Here is a 15,338-nt window from a genome sequence, read left to right as displayed (position 1 = left end):
TGACCACAAAACGATTTGGAGAGTGGGAAAAGCATTGGCTCAGAGGTTGGAGACCAGAATAGTTGAATAACTGTAGAGAAATCTCTCTATCTTTCTGAATCTTGGCTTTATTACCTACAAAATTAGTCCATTGATAAATGATCAAAGTTTCTTCCAGCTCTAACAAGTCTTTGATTCTGGGAAACACAAATGAAACCCAAAATGTAACATAATATTGTACAGGCCGTCCCCAACTTAGGAACTGGATCAACTCCAAAAGGTCAATTGTTTGGAACACAGAATATATTTTCCCACAGAGACTGTGGTACAAATGGTGGTTAAATTCCCAGATCAGTCTGCAAAATCAATTTAATCCTGAATGTAACTGTAGAAGAGTATCCATGGTAATATGGACTCTAACCACCAATTATAACAAAGTATATGGGGAAAAGCCATTGAGGATTCTAATTTGGCATGGCAGAAACCATCTATCAGTGTTTGGCACCACCCTGAGCAACAGGTCAGAATACAATTCTAGTTCTAATTCACAGGCAGACCAGGTCCTAAATGTGAAACAAAGACTAGTCTGGTAGATTGGACAGTGAGGGAGGCTCTGATACCTTGGATCCAGTAAGGGGGGTAAGGGGGGGCTGAGGGTAGTTCATGGTGTCTGGGGGTTTGGTTGCCAGGAAGAAGTTGGCTCCAAACCAAAAGATAAGGAATGTAAGGGCAGATGGAAAAAGGGGAGTGAACACATGTGCTGGGAACTTTTTTAAAAAGATACAATTACTTTTCAAGTTATTCACTGTGTAGTTGAGATCAAGGAAGGTTACATTGCATTGATTTAATAGCAAAACTAGTGCTTGAATCTAGAATTCTTAGCCCAGATCTCTCTCTCTCTCTCTCTCTCTCTCTCTCTCTCTCTCTCTCTCTCATTTTTACTTGAAAGCCATCACACTGTGTAAGGTCCTACTCTTTTCATCCCTTCTCCTTCATGTGCGGGAATCCTGAGGACCCTGCACCCCCACGCCAGCCGCATCCTACGTTCATCCTCTGGTCTTTCCGGAACAGCCTGGTCAATGATGAGCATAACAGTTTCCTGGTGGGCCCCAGTGTGTTTTCACAGTGCCACTAGCTTAAAGAACAACTTTCTAGTTGCTAACAAGGTTGCTGTGGCCCCTTGCATCCCACTCCAGGTTTGAACAAAGCTTCGAGAGAATGAGAGTGAGAAATCCCCAACTCTAGTAACACTGTGATACTTCTAAGTAGTGATGCTTCTGTTAAGGCAGAACTCAAACTGGCTGGGAGAGCCAGTGTTCCAATGGCCAGGTGACAGGGCATTGCTCCTTTGTCAGAAAGAAGGCTTCTGGCTGGAGCTTCCTCCTAAGTGTACTATGTGCTGAGAATTTTTACTAACATCACATTTAATCACCCTGAAAATCCTGTGACGTAAGGATTTCCTCCTTTTGTAGACATGGGAATGAAGGCTCAGAGGCTTGACCTTCCTTTTGCTACCAGGTCAGTCTGATTCCAGTTCCAACCCTGGCTGCAACAACCAGGCAGCGTGACTTAGAGGTTGGTACTCGTTAGGTAGACCAGCTCTGGGGCACTGTAATGAGAGGAAGTGAGAAGTGAGTAGAGGGGTGGGCTAGGTCAGTGGTTGTACTCTGCTTTCAGACAGTTAACTCACAGGGGTGGGTAGAATGTGGGTGATTTCTCAGTGGAGCAGAGTCTTCAGGAATGAGAGGGAGGGAGGGGGTCATTCTCAGCTATAGCCAGGGAAAGGTGGGTAGTGATACATGAATGTAATTTTAATTTGCATTTGAATGAGCATCTCTATTTTTCCAGATGGTGATTTACTACATGTATAATCAAATGTGCAGGATTTTGATTTTCCTTGATTACTTATGGAATCTAATTGGAGGTTGACCATAGAAATTTGAAGCGATATATTGTGTCAATTTCTATCAATATATTTTGGAACGGAAGATCCTATCATTTATATTTATCATGTGTATTTTTCTTCATTCTGTGTTTTCCTTTAAATATATTTTTTATGTTCCGATATGTTTTATTTGAATTCATCTGTTTTGTCTGTACCAATAGCATCCATGAAGTAAAACAGAAGGATGTTAGAGCTTGAAGGGACTTTAGTGTAATGGTCTGTATTCTTTTTATAGATGAGGAATCTGAGTGTCCAACAATCTGACTTACGTAATGCCACAAAATTATCGTTTTTAGCTAAAAACAAATTTTTTTCCTGTAGCTGGGGTGAATAGAATGTTTTCTAGTTTTTAAAAATATCTCAGATATTCCTGTATAGAATGGGATTGGCTTGAGCCATGAGACATGTAAATTTAATGTTTAAACTACTCAGAGCATGAGAAAAAACATTTGTTAACACTTTCTGCTGACTTTGTATTCGTGTGTGTGTGTGTGTGTGTGTGTGTGTGTGTGTGTGTTGATGAATGTTTTAGAGTGGTAAGAAACAAAGCAAAAGAGAAACAGATACACAAAAAATGAACCATAAAAGGAAAGATTGATAAATTGGACTTCATTAAAATTAAGAAGTCTTGTGAGAGGGCAAGTCACAGACTGAGAGAAGGCTATATATATCTAACAATGAACTTGAATCCTATAAACCAATAAGGAAAAAAAGCAAACAATCCAGTTAAAAAAAATAGGTAAAAGATTGGAAAGGGAATTTCACAGAAGAGGGTGTCCAAATGCTAAATGAGGATTTGAAAAAGTGCTCAACATCATTAGTCATAAGGGAAATGCAACTGAAAACCACAGTGAGGTACCAGCTCACATTCTTCAGAATGGCTAAAATTAAAAAGACTGAAACTATCAAGTGTTGGTGAGGACATAAATTGGAATTTTCACACATTTCTGATGACGGTACAGCCAGTTTGGAAAACTGGGACATGTACGAAAGCCAGCTCTAAGACTACCCTGTGACGTAGGAATTCCATTCCTGGTTAAGTACCCAAGAGAAATGAGTTCATGCGATACTGAAAGGCACAGACAAAATGTTCATGGCAGTTTTATTTTTAATAACCAAAATTTGGGAACAAGCTAAATACCTCTCAAGAGGGGAACTGATAAATAAATTGTGTATTCACATAGTGGAATTAATACAGCAAAAACAACAACCAAAAAGCCAGTCTACTGATACATGCAACAACATGGATGAATCTCACAGACATTATAATGATTGAAAAAAGGAAGATGTAAAAAGTATATACTGTATGATTCCATTTACAGGAAATTCAAAATCAGATAAAACTAAGCAAAAGTGATAAAAGTCAGAATAGGATTTACCTCTGGGGCATAGGGATATTGACTGGGAAGGGGCAAGTGAAAACATTCTCGAGTACTGGAGTGTCCTTCATGTTGATCTAGGTTTTGGTTAAACAAAAACACACTTATACTTACATAATATATTAAAATGTATCTTTAAGCTTGGTACACTTCACTATGTACACACACACACACATACACACACACACAAGCGCACGCAAGGTCAGACAATTAAGTTTGCGAACTCATCCTAGAAAAAGTGCTACGTACCTCATTGCTGAATATCACTATGGTCACCTTCGAAGTACTCCCCTTGGGAAGCTATGCACCGATGCCAGCGCCTAGTCCACCCTTCAAAGCAATTTTGGAACTTTTTTTTCTGGAATGGCCAGCAGAGCTGTCGTATTACCCTTGATGTCCTGAATGTCATCAAAATGTCTTCCTTTCAATATTTCCTTTATCTTACGGTACAGCTAGAAGTCATTGGGGCCAGATCAGGTGAGTAGGGAGGGTGTTCCAATACAGTTATTTGTTTACTGGCCAAAAACTCCCTCACAGACAGTGCCCTGTGAGCTGGTGCATTGTCGTGATGTAAGAGCCGTGAATTGTGGAAAAGTTCAGGTTGTCTAACTTTTTCACGCAGCCTTTTCAGCACTTCCAAATAGTAACTTCGTTAACTGTTTGTCCAGTTGGTGCAAATTCATAATGAATAATTCCTCTGATATCAAAAAAAGGTTAGCAATATCGGTGCAACAAGTTCGCGAACTTAATTGTCTGACCTCGTAATATCCCTCAGTAAAGAGTATTACAGGAAATTTTGATTATCTTCTTTTTGCTATGTGGTCTGAATGTTCTCACCTTTTCTCAGCTATATTTTCCAAAAAGCCTAAAATGAAGACATGATTAATTGTAACGAGAGAAAAATAGAAGTTATTATTTTTAAAAGCTAGAGCTGAATCTCAGCTACCTATCCAGATTTAATGCCTTGAGTCCCGGACCCAGCTAAAAATAGTTCAGAGCCTTGCCAGCTTCTGATGACCTGAGATCTGGGCTATATTTAGCAGAAACCAGTAGGTGAGTGAAATGAATGTAACCAGGCATTCTGATAGGCATGACTCTTTCTCAGACTGTTTAAGCCGTACTTGCCATCAGTAACTCAGGCTGTTCCTCCCACGGCAGGCCAACAGTAGAGTGTAGGCTCACAGTTTACTGGTAAGTAGAAACGAGAGGGAGGCACAAGAATCCACATTGATTACAAGGGAGAGATGCAGTACTGGGAAGCTGATTGGACATAAAGAAAGTCTGAGTAGCTAAACTCTGGCGAAGCCCAGGCTATACCTTCCTTTTGGCTTCATCGGGTTAGACGTAAGTTTTGTTTTTGCAAAAATGTATTCATTTCCAATAACTCAGCTTTAAATGTGAAGCTTAAGGAAACCAGTTGCAGAACTATTTAGATTGCAATGATGAAAAGTTCTCTGAGTGGTTTTCTTGCTGAATCAGCATAACCTGAAGAATTTTCACTTAACCTCTTCCTCTTTGAATGTGCCCATGTAAAATGCAGGAATGACTAGTGTAATTATCTGTGTCACAGGGATGTTTTGAGGCTTAATTAATGTTTATAACCCACACTGAAGTACTCAGATGAAGCAAGAGTTGATAGGAATAGTGCTATTCTAAGTTCTACTGTACTTACAGACTCTAACAAGTTGCACAACATGGTATGTGGTACTCTACTTCCAAATGTGCCAGCACGGTATCCCCAGAATTCCACCTGGTTTAATTAGAATTGTCGTCACTCAGCCAATAGTAGTCAAGAGGACTCTGTTTCTACATTTTGTTCATTTTTTTTTTTTTAAATGTTTTAAAGAAAGGTATAAATATGAGGGTAATTCAAAACAAGTGACAACATTTAGGGAGATGAGTTTCAACAAATTGATATGTTGCTATTCTCAGTCAACAGGGAACTTTTAGCCCCCAAAGTAAGATGCAGCCCAACTTTCAAGACAGTGCAACAGTGTGCCTGCCAAACTCTAAGATCAAAGGTTAAGCTTTAAGTAGAACACTGTGGATGCCATTAGAAACCTTCCTAAAGATAAATCCATCCTCTTGCATGATTTGGAAATGGCTCAGAATACGATCTTTTCCATCCTTAAGGAGCAGAAACTGGGAAATATCATCAATGGAAAACAATCTGCGAGATGCTACTAAGACTCTGTCAAGGGCGTGGTCTCCCTTATTACAGTAACCAATAAACTTGGCTTTGCTTGACTTAAAAAAACTGAAATCTGTGAGCAAACAGGAATGTGGAGGGCTGACTGATGACAATGAAGACGATGAATGACACTAATGGCGGTAATAATAACAATAGCAAGCATGTACTAAGAGCTTACTGGGTGCCAGACACAATTCTAAGGGCTTTACGTGACTTGACTCATTTGATCCTATCATTATCCCTCCTGTGCAGACAAATAAACTGAGGCTTGGAGACGTTGAGTAACTAACTTGCCTGAAGTTATATAGCTTAGCAACTAGCAGTGGTTTTTCAAAACATTAGTGTGCTTACTGTCATCCCCCCCACCCTCAGAAAACTACTTCAAAATCAATATTCCCAGCCGAAGACAAGAGATTCTGATTCAGAAGTGTGGGATGGGGCCTAGGAAAAAAAGCATTTCTAATAAATACCCAAGGCAAATTTACTACAGGTGGGCTTCAGACCACTTTTTGGGAAACAGTGGCCCAGGCCTAGAAATAGGAGAGACTGGGAGTAAACATTCACCAGTGTTTCTCCAGCACTGGCCTTCTCTGTCCAACTGAATAGTAGATCATTTGCCCATCTGGGACTGTATGTACTTGTGGTGAAAAAGGACTGTATCAGGCTCCCATTGCTTAATGAAAATAGCTCTTCAAAACATCCAACTTGATTTGTTCAGCTTCCATATTTAACATTTAACCTTCTGCTTTAATTTGATTTCTTAAATAGATTTTCCTACCAGGAAGAATATGTGCTGACCAACAAGACATGAATTTCAGCCAGGAGTTATGACTCTCACAGGTAATGAATAAATGGCATTGTACTTTATTCATCGGTCTACTATAACTCTGATTAATGTGAATGAATTCCCCAGCTCTCTCCTGAATGTACTGAGAACAATGAGTTTATGAACCTGCAAACCTCAGGGCCAACATACATTTTTAGGCCTGATTAAGTCTTTCCTTATGAGTACACACATCACTGAGCTGAAAGACACATTTTAGACCCAGAATAGGACACCTCCATCCCTTAAAAAGGGTAAGTTTGTCAAGTTTAATAAAAACAATTCATAAAAAGTCATTTACCTGGGTCCTACCCTTCCACGCTTGGCTTTTAAGCACCTGTGACCTCTGAGCTATTGAGGGGCATGGTGATAAATTTTTTAACATCTTTGCCCCTTTGCTCCCCTCAAATGACATTTGTCTGATTTGGAACATGGTATCACCCAGTAAATCTGGAACAGACACACAAATGAGCTTGGCCAGAGACAATGTTATGGAGACTGAACCAACCCATATTACACACCCACCTTTCCTCATGAGGTATTTTAAAAATAGAGCAAACACACAAAGCAAGACAAAGCAGTTAGTTTCCGTAGTCCCTCTGTATGAGGCAATTATCCAGGAATTTGCCCCTGAACACATTCCACATCCTATGCTCTGGATGGAAGACTTATTTTTATGTCCACTCTCCTCCTTGCCTGCGTTACTCCATTAACCTTTCTCTTTCCACACACACCAAGCCGGCTCTCTTTGGGCCTCTGTCCCTGGCTGCCTCTATCTACCTGCAATATTCTCTGTCCTCTTTCTCCTATGATTGGCTTCTTTGTGTCATTCAGGTCTTAGCTTAAACATCACCCTTCAGGGAATCCGTCACTGATGACTCCATCTAAAGTAGTAACTATTACATTAATTCAGTTTCATTCTCCACATAACACTTATCAGTTGCTGATATTTTTCGTTTATTTATTTGGTTTTTTTTTTATAGTCTGCCCCCCTCACCTAGAATGTAAGCCCCATTAGGTCAAGAATGTTTTATTATATCATATTTTCACTGTTATCTATAGTGCCAAAAACTATCTCTACCACAGGAAAGATATTTGGAGAGGATAAAAAGGAAGACTGGGGGGAGATGTTTCTGATCTGAGGCTGATTCTGGTTGTCAGATGCCTCTAACTGGGTATTTGTTTGCTTGAAAATAACATGCTTTTATCCACCTCCTTTAGAAATCAGATATCTTAAAGATGTGTTGAGCTTATTGCATAAGACTATTTAATGGTAGTTAAAAAAAACCAGATAGTTACACTGAGATGAGTCTTTACTAGGTATTTGTCTTCATTAGCATAGTTTCGTAAGTTATTACAATACAAAATCAAGGAAAACTGATTAAATGCTTGAATTCAGGTAGTTAAGTTTCAAAGTATGATGCCAAAGGTATTCTTTCCCAAAGAGTTCAAAAATACCTTGTTGGTAGTAAATAGCTAATAGTAAAGTGTCTTCCAAAGAAACCTGAAAATAGGAAATGAGGTGGCTTTCTAAGTGTTAAATCAGTCAGACACACACACACACACACACACACACACACACACACTAAGATAAATTAACTGAAGAAGTAAACTGATAGACAACTGATAAATATAATAGATAAGACTTTGGAAACACCTATAACCTCAGCCAAGGTGACCTGGGGGTAATCTCAGGACGGCAAGCACCAGAATGATACTGTTAATTTAAGAAGTACAAAGCTAATCCATTTCTTGGAGAAAGCCTGGAGGAACAGAGGCCATGGGCAGAGGTGTTATCTGCCTGTAGCATGGAAAACCCAAGCTTGAGAAGCCAGAAGTTGGCAGCACCTTCCCAAATACTGTTCACAGGAGAAGGAGCTTTGGCCCAAGGATTTGAACTCTCAGGTCTCTGTGGCAAATGCGTCCTTTGATAAATCATCTGCCTACTTTTCCTTACTCAGATTTCATAGTCTAAATACAGAATTTAAATCACTTTGCTCACTGTCCACAGGGAGCAAATGCTCTGATCTCCTGATGTAACGGCTGCATTTATCTGCTAGCTGGCTGCATTTATCATTAAAATGGAATAAATCTGAATTCTGGCTATACAGCAGTCTCTGTGAGGTTGGGTTGGTGTGATTCTACCCTGAAATACGTTTCTAGAGCAGAGTTGGCCCCACGCTGCATGGCAGAGAGTGGACAAGAATTAATACCACCTGTGACAAGAAGGCTCTGAGAAGACTAGGGCCTTCTCTCAAGGTCACCAATCATATAACCCACATAACCTCCTGAGGGGATGTTCAGTGAGGGAAAGAGAGTGAGAGGCCAGGAAAGTATGCTAGCTGTTCGCATCCTAAAGAAACCATAGAGGAACCATAAGTACTCTAGTTCATGGGTGGAAAAACTTTTTGTGTAAAGGGCCAGACCATAAATACATTAGGTTTTGCTAACCCGGGAAAGAGGTAGGCCCGGGGAACAGAGACCAGAGGGGCCGGGTAAGAGTTGCTGCCTCCTAGAATACTTGGGAGTACAACGGTGCTTATCAGAACTAAAGTAGGAGAGGGCAGGACAAAATGAGGCTTTCTAGAGAAAGCTGAGAAAATGCCTTTGGCCAGAAATGAGATGAGCTCAGGTAATTGGGGGAAAGTACCAAGCCCAAGGCATCTCTGAGACATAAGGGTCTCCAAGCTGCACACGCACTTCTCTGTGGGTCTGTAACTGCCTGGCGCCCCTGGGCCTTGTCAGCTCTCTACCACTCACCCGGGGAAAGGGATCTGCCCAAGAATCTGGCTGGCACACGAAATTGCAGCCCAATGAATGATGGGCCTCATTTTGAAACTGGATTCTCCAGCTACAATTGAATGTCTGTTTCCTTGAGGGGGGCACACGACTTATTGAAAGAACCCAGTTTAAGAAACTTTGCTGTGTTTTGGGCAGTGGGGGGTGGTGGTGGTGGTGGTAAATATATAGCAGACAGTCTAAATATATGTTTTCCATGATAGCTTTTTCATTATATATTGCATTCTATGGAATTTAAACCACTTTAAATTTTTATGTATTTAAATTCAAATTATGCAGATGAAACAGATTAGTGTAATTGGCCAGGAGGTGAACCAGAATCACAGAGCAGTCGGGAGCTGCTCATAGAAATGTAAATGAAGGTTGGGCTCCAGGTTCTACTCTCCTATTATCACTGCAGTGATTCTGAAATGCTGCGATGAAGAGGAAAGGGCAGGAGGGCAGTGTGTAGTTTCTAAAAGTTCTTATCTCTCTCCTCACCCCCAACCTCCATTGAAGTTCACTGACCAACTCATCACATTTTTGCTCTGGGTCTTTTTGAAACTCCTTCAAATAAAACATATATATATCCATGAGTTTTACAACTCAAGCTGGAGAGTGCTTCTACTTATTTAGAAGTGGCCAGCAAAAGAACTATAAAGAGCAGAATGATTCCTGAATCAGCAAACCCCGCAAGCTTGGATGATGCAAACCGAGAGACTGGCTGGGATCAGCCAGCCTCATTCACTGGCAGGAAGCCACCCAATAAAACACGAAATAGAACCATTTCAAGGCCTCTCTTTTGCAAAATAGAACAGAGGAGTGTGTCTCAGATTTGCATTCATTTAGAAAGGCTCAAAGACAAGTAAATTCTATCAGAATTTGAATCTGTGACAAATAAGTAACTTGAAGAAGATGACAGAACTATTCTCTACCAAATGAGGGTCGATTAAAGGCGTCCTGCACTCTCAAAACATACCCACACCAATACCCCTGCCCCCAACAGATGAAATGTATGTGTGGGGCTGTGGGTAGGTTAATAACATAAGGAAAACATTAAGAGGCGTCTGGAAGACTGAGTCTGGCCTCAGCATTATAGAAGTACTACAGCGATGGCAGTGTAGTTGTAGAACGCCTTATCTGAAATCATATGAAACCTAGAGTCAATAACTACTATCATATACATTATAGAGTTTGAGTGGACCCTGGAGAAATTGTCCGGATGAAGAAACTGTATCCCTGCTCTGGACTCCACATCTGTGGGCTGGATGGACCAGGAGTCATGTGCAGGCCTCTAGCAGAGTACACATCTCATAGGATGCCCACTGTCTGAATCCTCGACAGGGCTCCTGGACTGCAAAGACTGTATTTTTTTTATTTTTTGAATTCCTAGCATCTAGCACAGACAGTGTCAGACACTTAATAAGTGTCCAATGATGTTTGTTAAACCGATCGGAAGAAACAAGAATGTAAATCCTAGGACCACAGAAAAAGAATTAGAGAAGTCATCCTTCTCTAATCTCCTGGGGCATGGCAGGGTACAATTACCTCAAAAAGCAACCGTGAGCATGACCTCAGTATATCTTTTTTTCGGTGAACACCCCAAGTCACAGGTAAATAATTACTAGACTGTGAAGAGCTGTCATTTCCACCATTACTATTAGCAGCATGGCTTGTTTATTTCATCTTATTGGGGTATTAGATTGAGCTCACTCACAATCTCCTGCTTTAATTACAGCAGAAATAAAAATTAGGCAGACAAGTGACTTTCATTCAAATATTTCATAAATGTTTGATTTTCGAAGAGTGAAGTATTAAGGGTAGATTAAAATAGCTTCTTGTTTGAAGTTAAAAGTAGAGGTTCTCTCCTCATGGAAAAAAGATTAAATGTAATTTTATCTATCTTATGATTAAGTAGCTAATGTTTCCCATTAGGGGGAGGTAGAACTGTAGGAACCCATCTGGCCAGAGGCAAGGGCTTAAGGTCCCTCAGATATATTTTGTTCTGTGTGTGTTTTAGAAGGTGGATTTCCGTGGAGCTGACACTCACACAGTCCTGCCATTGGATCAGACTGTGGGAGCCCCGGGGGGCTCCCTGAAGCTCCTGGAGTTCAGAACAGACCACTTACTATGTGTTGGGACTAAGCATGTGCCTTACCAACCATGGCACCAAGCTTGTACCCATTTGACAGTCGAAAAGACTGAGGCTCAAAGCAGGCACTTGTCTAAGGTCACACAGTGTGTCCATGGCACAGCAGGGATTGCTGACTGCAAACACTTCACCCTGTCCCCACCCTTCCTGCTTATCAGCCTATTCCTGGTCTGGGAACTCCAGCTCGGCTTGTGGGCCTGGGCACAGAGGCACCAGTGGCTTCTCCATGGGCCCAGGGAGGGGTGACTGGAAGGGGAGGGCCACCACAATCCCAGAATGCTTTGCATGTTCCCATGAAATCTGAGTTCCTTCAAAGGGTTCTCAGTTTTAGAGATTGGTTTCATTGAGGCTTTTAAGAGGCCAGGGTTCACTCAAAGTGAGAGTGCCAGGCCCCGAGGCTCCATCCGGCCCCTGAACCCCGTGAGAGTGGAGCCTCTTGGGACTCTGCGGTGCTTCCAAGGAAGGGGCTGGGGGGCCCTGGCAGCCTTCTTAGAGAAGGGCCACTTGGAACACCTTGGGAAGGAGGGCACTTCCTTCACCCTTGGCCACTGAGTCTGGATTGGGTGGGGGAGGGGTAGTCAGACAGGGATCTAGGGAAGCATTTCTGACCCCTTGCTTGCACAACCCCTGTGATGGGCAACTTATTACCTCTCAAGGCAGCCTCTGCTGGATTAGTGAGCTGGAATTCTTAGAAAATTCTATCAGATGCTGACCCCAAACTTCACCTTCATCCTCTTCTCTGTGGTCCTGGCTCAGCCTTCTGGGACCACACAGAGGACCCCTTCTCCAAATATTTCACTCCTCCTATGTTTATCGAGTGACTATTCTGGAGATCTGTGGGCATGGGAGACGCAGACCCAGAGTGATCCCCGTGGTGTAGATAGAAACTCACAGGACACTACGAGCCCAGAAGAGGGCTGGCCTTGCTGAGAGGGGTCAATCTGGTAGGCTTCCTGTAGGAGGTTACATCTACGCTAAGTCCTGAAGGATGTGTAAGATTTTGACCAGGAAAGAGAAATTAGCTACTAATTTCTGTATCTAAATTATTTTTTTCCCCTGAAAAGACTAAAAATACTGTTAACCCTTAATTTCAATGGCACAAAGAATTGTGCATTACATATTTATAAGCCAGGACAAAGGGAAGCAATGAAGAATTAAACATTACATTCCCTTAAGAAATATTTTCTTTCAGTATTAGATGGATATCTGAGCTTCTGCATTTTCTTTTTGAAACCAAGTAACCCTATGACATTTCAAAGTGGAAATAACTACACACACAGTTTTTATATTCTTTTTTTTAGAACCAAGAATAATTAACCACATATGACATATTATTCATTGTCCTATGACCTTTGTTATTTAATTGCATATGCTGAAAATGTTTGCATCTAAATTTAGTCAGGAAAATGAGAGAATGTCGTGGTTGCTTTGCTGGGTGTACGTTACAGTGGATTAAACCTAGAAGAATTTGCAGATGTGGATGTTTAAAATGTAGATATGTTGTCTGCTTTGGCTTGTGAAAAGTTTAATAAAGCCTAGTAATTTAGATTTACAGAGACTCCCCATCTAAGGTCCTGAAAAATTCTAAGTAACTTAAAGGATAGTGTCTGGTGGGGTCCAGGAGAGGAACACACCTATAGGGACAATGTCCAATGGCTGTTAATGTCCCTGGAAAGTACACCCCTTCCCCTGGTGCTGTCCCTCCTTGCCCGTTGCCTCCAGAGACCATGATGTGGCTGGTCTAAATCTGGAGTTTAAAAATAAAGTTGGTGGTTTGGCAAAAGCCAAACCAAGAACAAAACTACGCTACACATCGGGTGACGGATCTGCTGTGGTTGATGTGTTGTTGGGGGTTGGGGTCAGAGGCACCTCCTAGAACCTAGGGAATGTTGGAATCCCGGCTCCAGTGTGCCACCAGCGAAGTCGGGACACCTTCTCCGCTGTCATGCGGCCGCCACTGCCTAGGCCAGAGCTACATGCATGGTGGTACAAGTTGTGTACTGTACTTGGTGCCCCGCTAAGGGGGTCACTGGGGGCTAAAATCCAGACCTGGCTCCTCTTGCTAAACCCCGCTCTCTGGCCCAGGGCTGCTTCTGCAAGGAGGAAAAAGAACCTTTTATGTTTCCTCTGTCTAAAAGAGATGTGGTTTTCTCACTCGTATAAAAGTGTTAGGAGCTGGCAAGGCCCAGGCCCAAGGCTCTAGATGTTGCTGAGAGAGCTTCTGACCCTGCTCCTTCCCCACCTTCCTGGCCTGCGTGTCTGTGGGGTTTGTCTGCTCCAGCGTATTCACCCGGAATTAGCACCTAGCAGCACTTCTCTCTGGCAGTCCAGTCCTGAGGGCTCGGCCATGTCTTTGAATGGGCCTTGGTGAGGCAGGGTGGGAGGCTCTGGAGGGCCCTCTCTTGCCTCACTGGGACGCATTAGTGTGTGGGGCCCTTTTCTGCTTTTGTCTGCCAAACTGGGATGGTACCATGAGCTTGTTATTATGTCTCCTCTCCTCTTTCTCCCTCCACTGGACTCCTTCACTCAGAAGGAAGACTCATGAATCATCTCCATCGCCAAGGTTTAAGGGGCTTGATTCAGTGGGTGAATTCTAAGTATGCTCAGAGAAGCATGACTACCCAGAGGAAATCCTGGAATTTTTAATTTTATTTTTGAAAAGAAAGGCCTTCCCCCAAACTTCCCAACTCATCCCTTAGATATGCCTGGAAAACCTGGACCCCTCTGGAAGCAGGCCGGGCAAGTGCGCAGAGGCCCACATACCCTATATCTGCACATTTAAAAATTTCAAAAATTGCTTTAAAATGTTAAATATGTTCTATCCTTTTACCTTGACAAATCAATGACAAAATCCAAAAGCATCGATAAAACTATTGTCTTTATCTGATGAAAGGGAGCAAAATATCAAAGATGGCTGAATTTAATCATCACACATATTTAGATGAGCTAGTGATATTTTTGTATGAGTAACATAAGGCACAAATAGTTTGTTCCACAATATTTTTCTTCATTTTAGCAAAACCTATGTTGTTACAATAAAGGTTTTCATGTAATGTATGTCCAATTGACAGGAATAACATAACAAATTAAAAATAAAGTGTAATTGTATTCAAAATATTTAAAATTTGAGTATATTTTTATTAAAATGTAAGTTAAAGTGAATATAAAATTTAAATTATATTTTGTATGTTTTCAAAAAGTTGTTTTCAAAATATTTACATTATCTATTAAAAATAAAAGGCAGAATAAAAAATAATACATGACTATACCAACATTTTCAATAAAATTATTTAAATATAGCTGAACTTTTAAACTTAACTCTGAACATTTGATTAAATCTTATTAAGTTGTCAAAAGCTCTTCTTACCGAGGAGCTTTTATTAAATATATTTATAAAAATTAAATTATTGCAACCCTAGTGTTTAATATCCATCTAGTTTTCAACATAAAGAATCAGATTATGGTTCATTCATGCGGCAGCTACATCTATATATTTACATGTTAAAAGTCATAGTAGGGGGCTGACGGGTGGCTCATTTGGTTAGAGCCTGAACTCTCAACAAGGTTGCCCGTTCAAGTCCTGGGATGGTGGGCTGCGCCCCCTGCAACCAAGACTGAAAACAGCGACTGGCCTTGGAGTTGAGCTGCACCCTCCACAACTAGATTGAAGGACAGCAAATTGGAGCTGATGGGCCCTGGAGAAACACACTGTTCCCCAATATTCCCAATAAAATAAAAACATAAAAAGTCATAGGAATTGTTTGCTATTGCAAAATATCCTCAGTCACTGTGTGCAACTCTTGGGAATGCCGTCTCATTCTCAAGTACCTCCAGGACTGTAAGATGGAACACAACCAGAAGCCAGAAAAGGGAAGCTCAGCATTTCTGGATAATGATACTGCGTTATGCAAGAATCCGTTGCATTCATACTCTTTGAGAGGAAGGATTTGACAACTTAATTATTTTGTCTTTTCTTTCCGTGGAGCTTTCACTGCTCAAGCCTTACTAATATCGTCAGCAACACAACCCACAAACCTTCTTTTGTTTTGAAGACATGGGGCAAGAGAGGTACAGAGTGTTTCTGCGTGTCC

The 15,338-nt window shown here is 41.3% G+C and overlaps 1 long non-coding RNA gene across 5 annotated transcripts in view; it reads left to right on the top strand.

Annotated features, from left to right (window-relative positions):
- The window catches only part of LOC109449260 (uncharacterized), a 97,770-nt gene that overhangs the window by 4,403 nt on the left and 78,029 nt on the right, over positions 1–15,338 (top strand). For 2 of the 5 annotated variants that reach the window (XR_012496294.1, XR_012496292.1), the window contains exon 2: positions 6,263–6,334. This is a non-coding gene — a long non-coding RNA (uncharacterized LOC109449260). Of the gene's footprint in view, positions 1–1,484; positions 1,555–3,739; positions 4,495–5,436; positions 5,635–6,262; positions 6,335–15,338 lie in introns of those variants that run through there. The other 3 variants (XR_012496293.1, XR_012496296.1, XR_012496295.1) reach the window with 3 other exon arrangements.

The sequence above is a fragment of the Rhinolophus sinicus genome, linkage group LG05, assembly GCF_036562045.2.
Source record: "Rhinolophus sinicus isolate RSC01 linkage group LG05, ASM3656204v1, whole genome shotgun sequence".
NCBI lineage: Eukaryota > Metazoa > Chordata > Mammalia > Chiroptera > Rhinolophidae > Rhinolophus > Rhinolophus sinicus.
The sequence above is the reverse complement of the archived record's forward strand: the minus strand, read 5'-3'. Positions and strand labels throughout refer to the sequence as shown.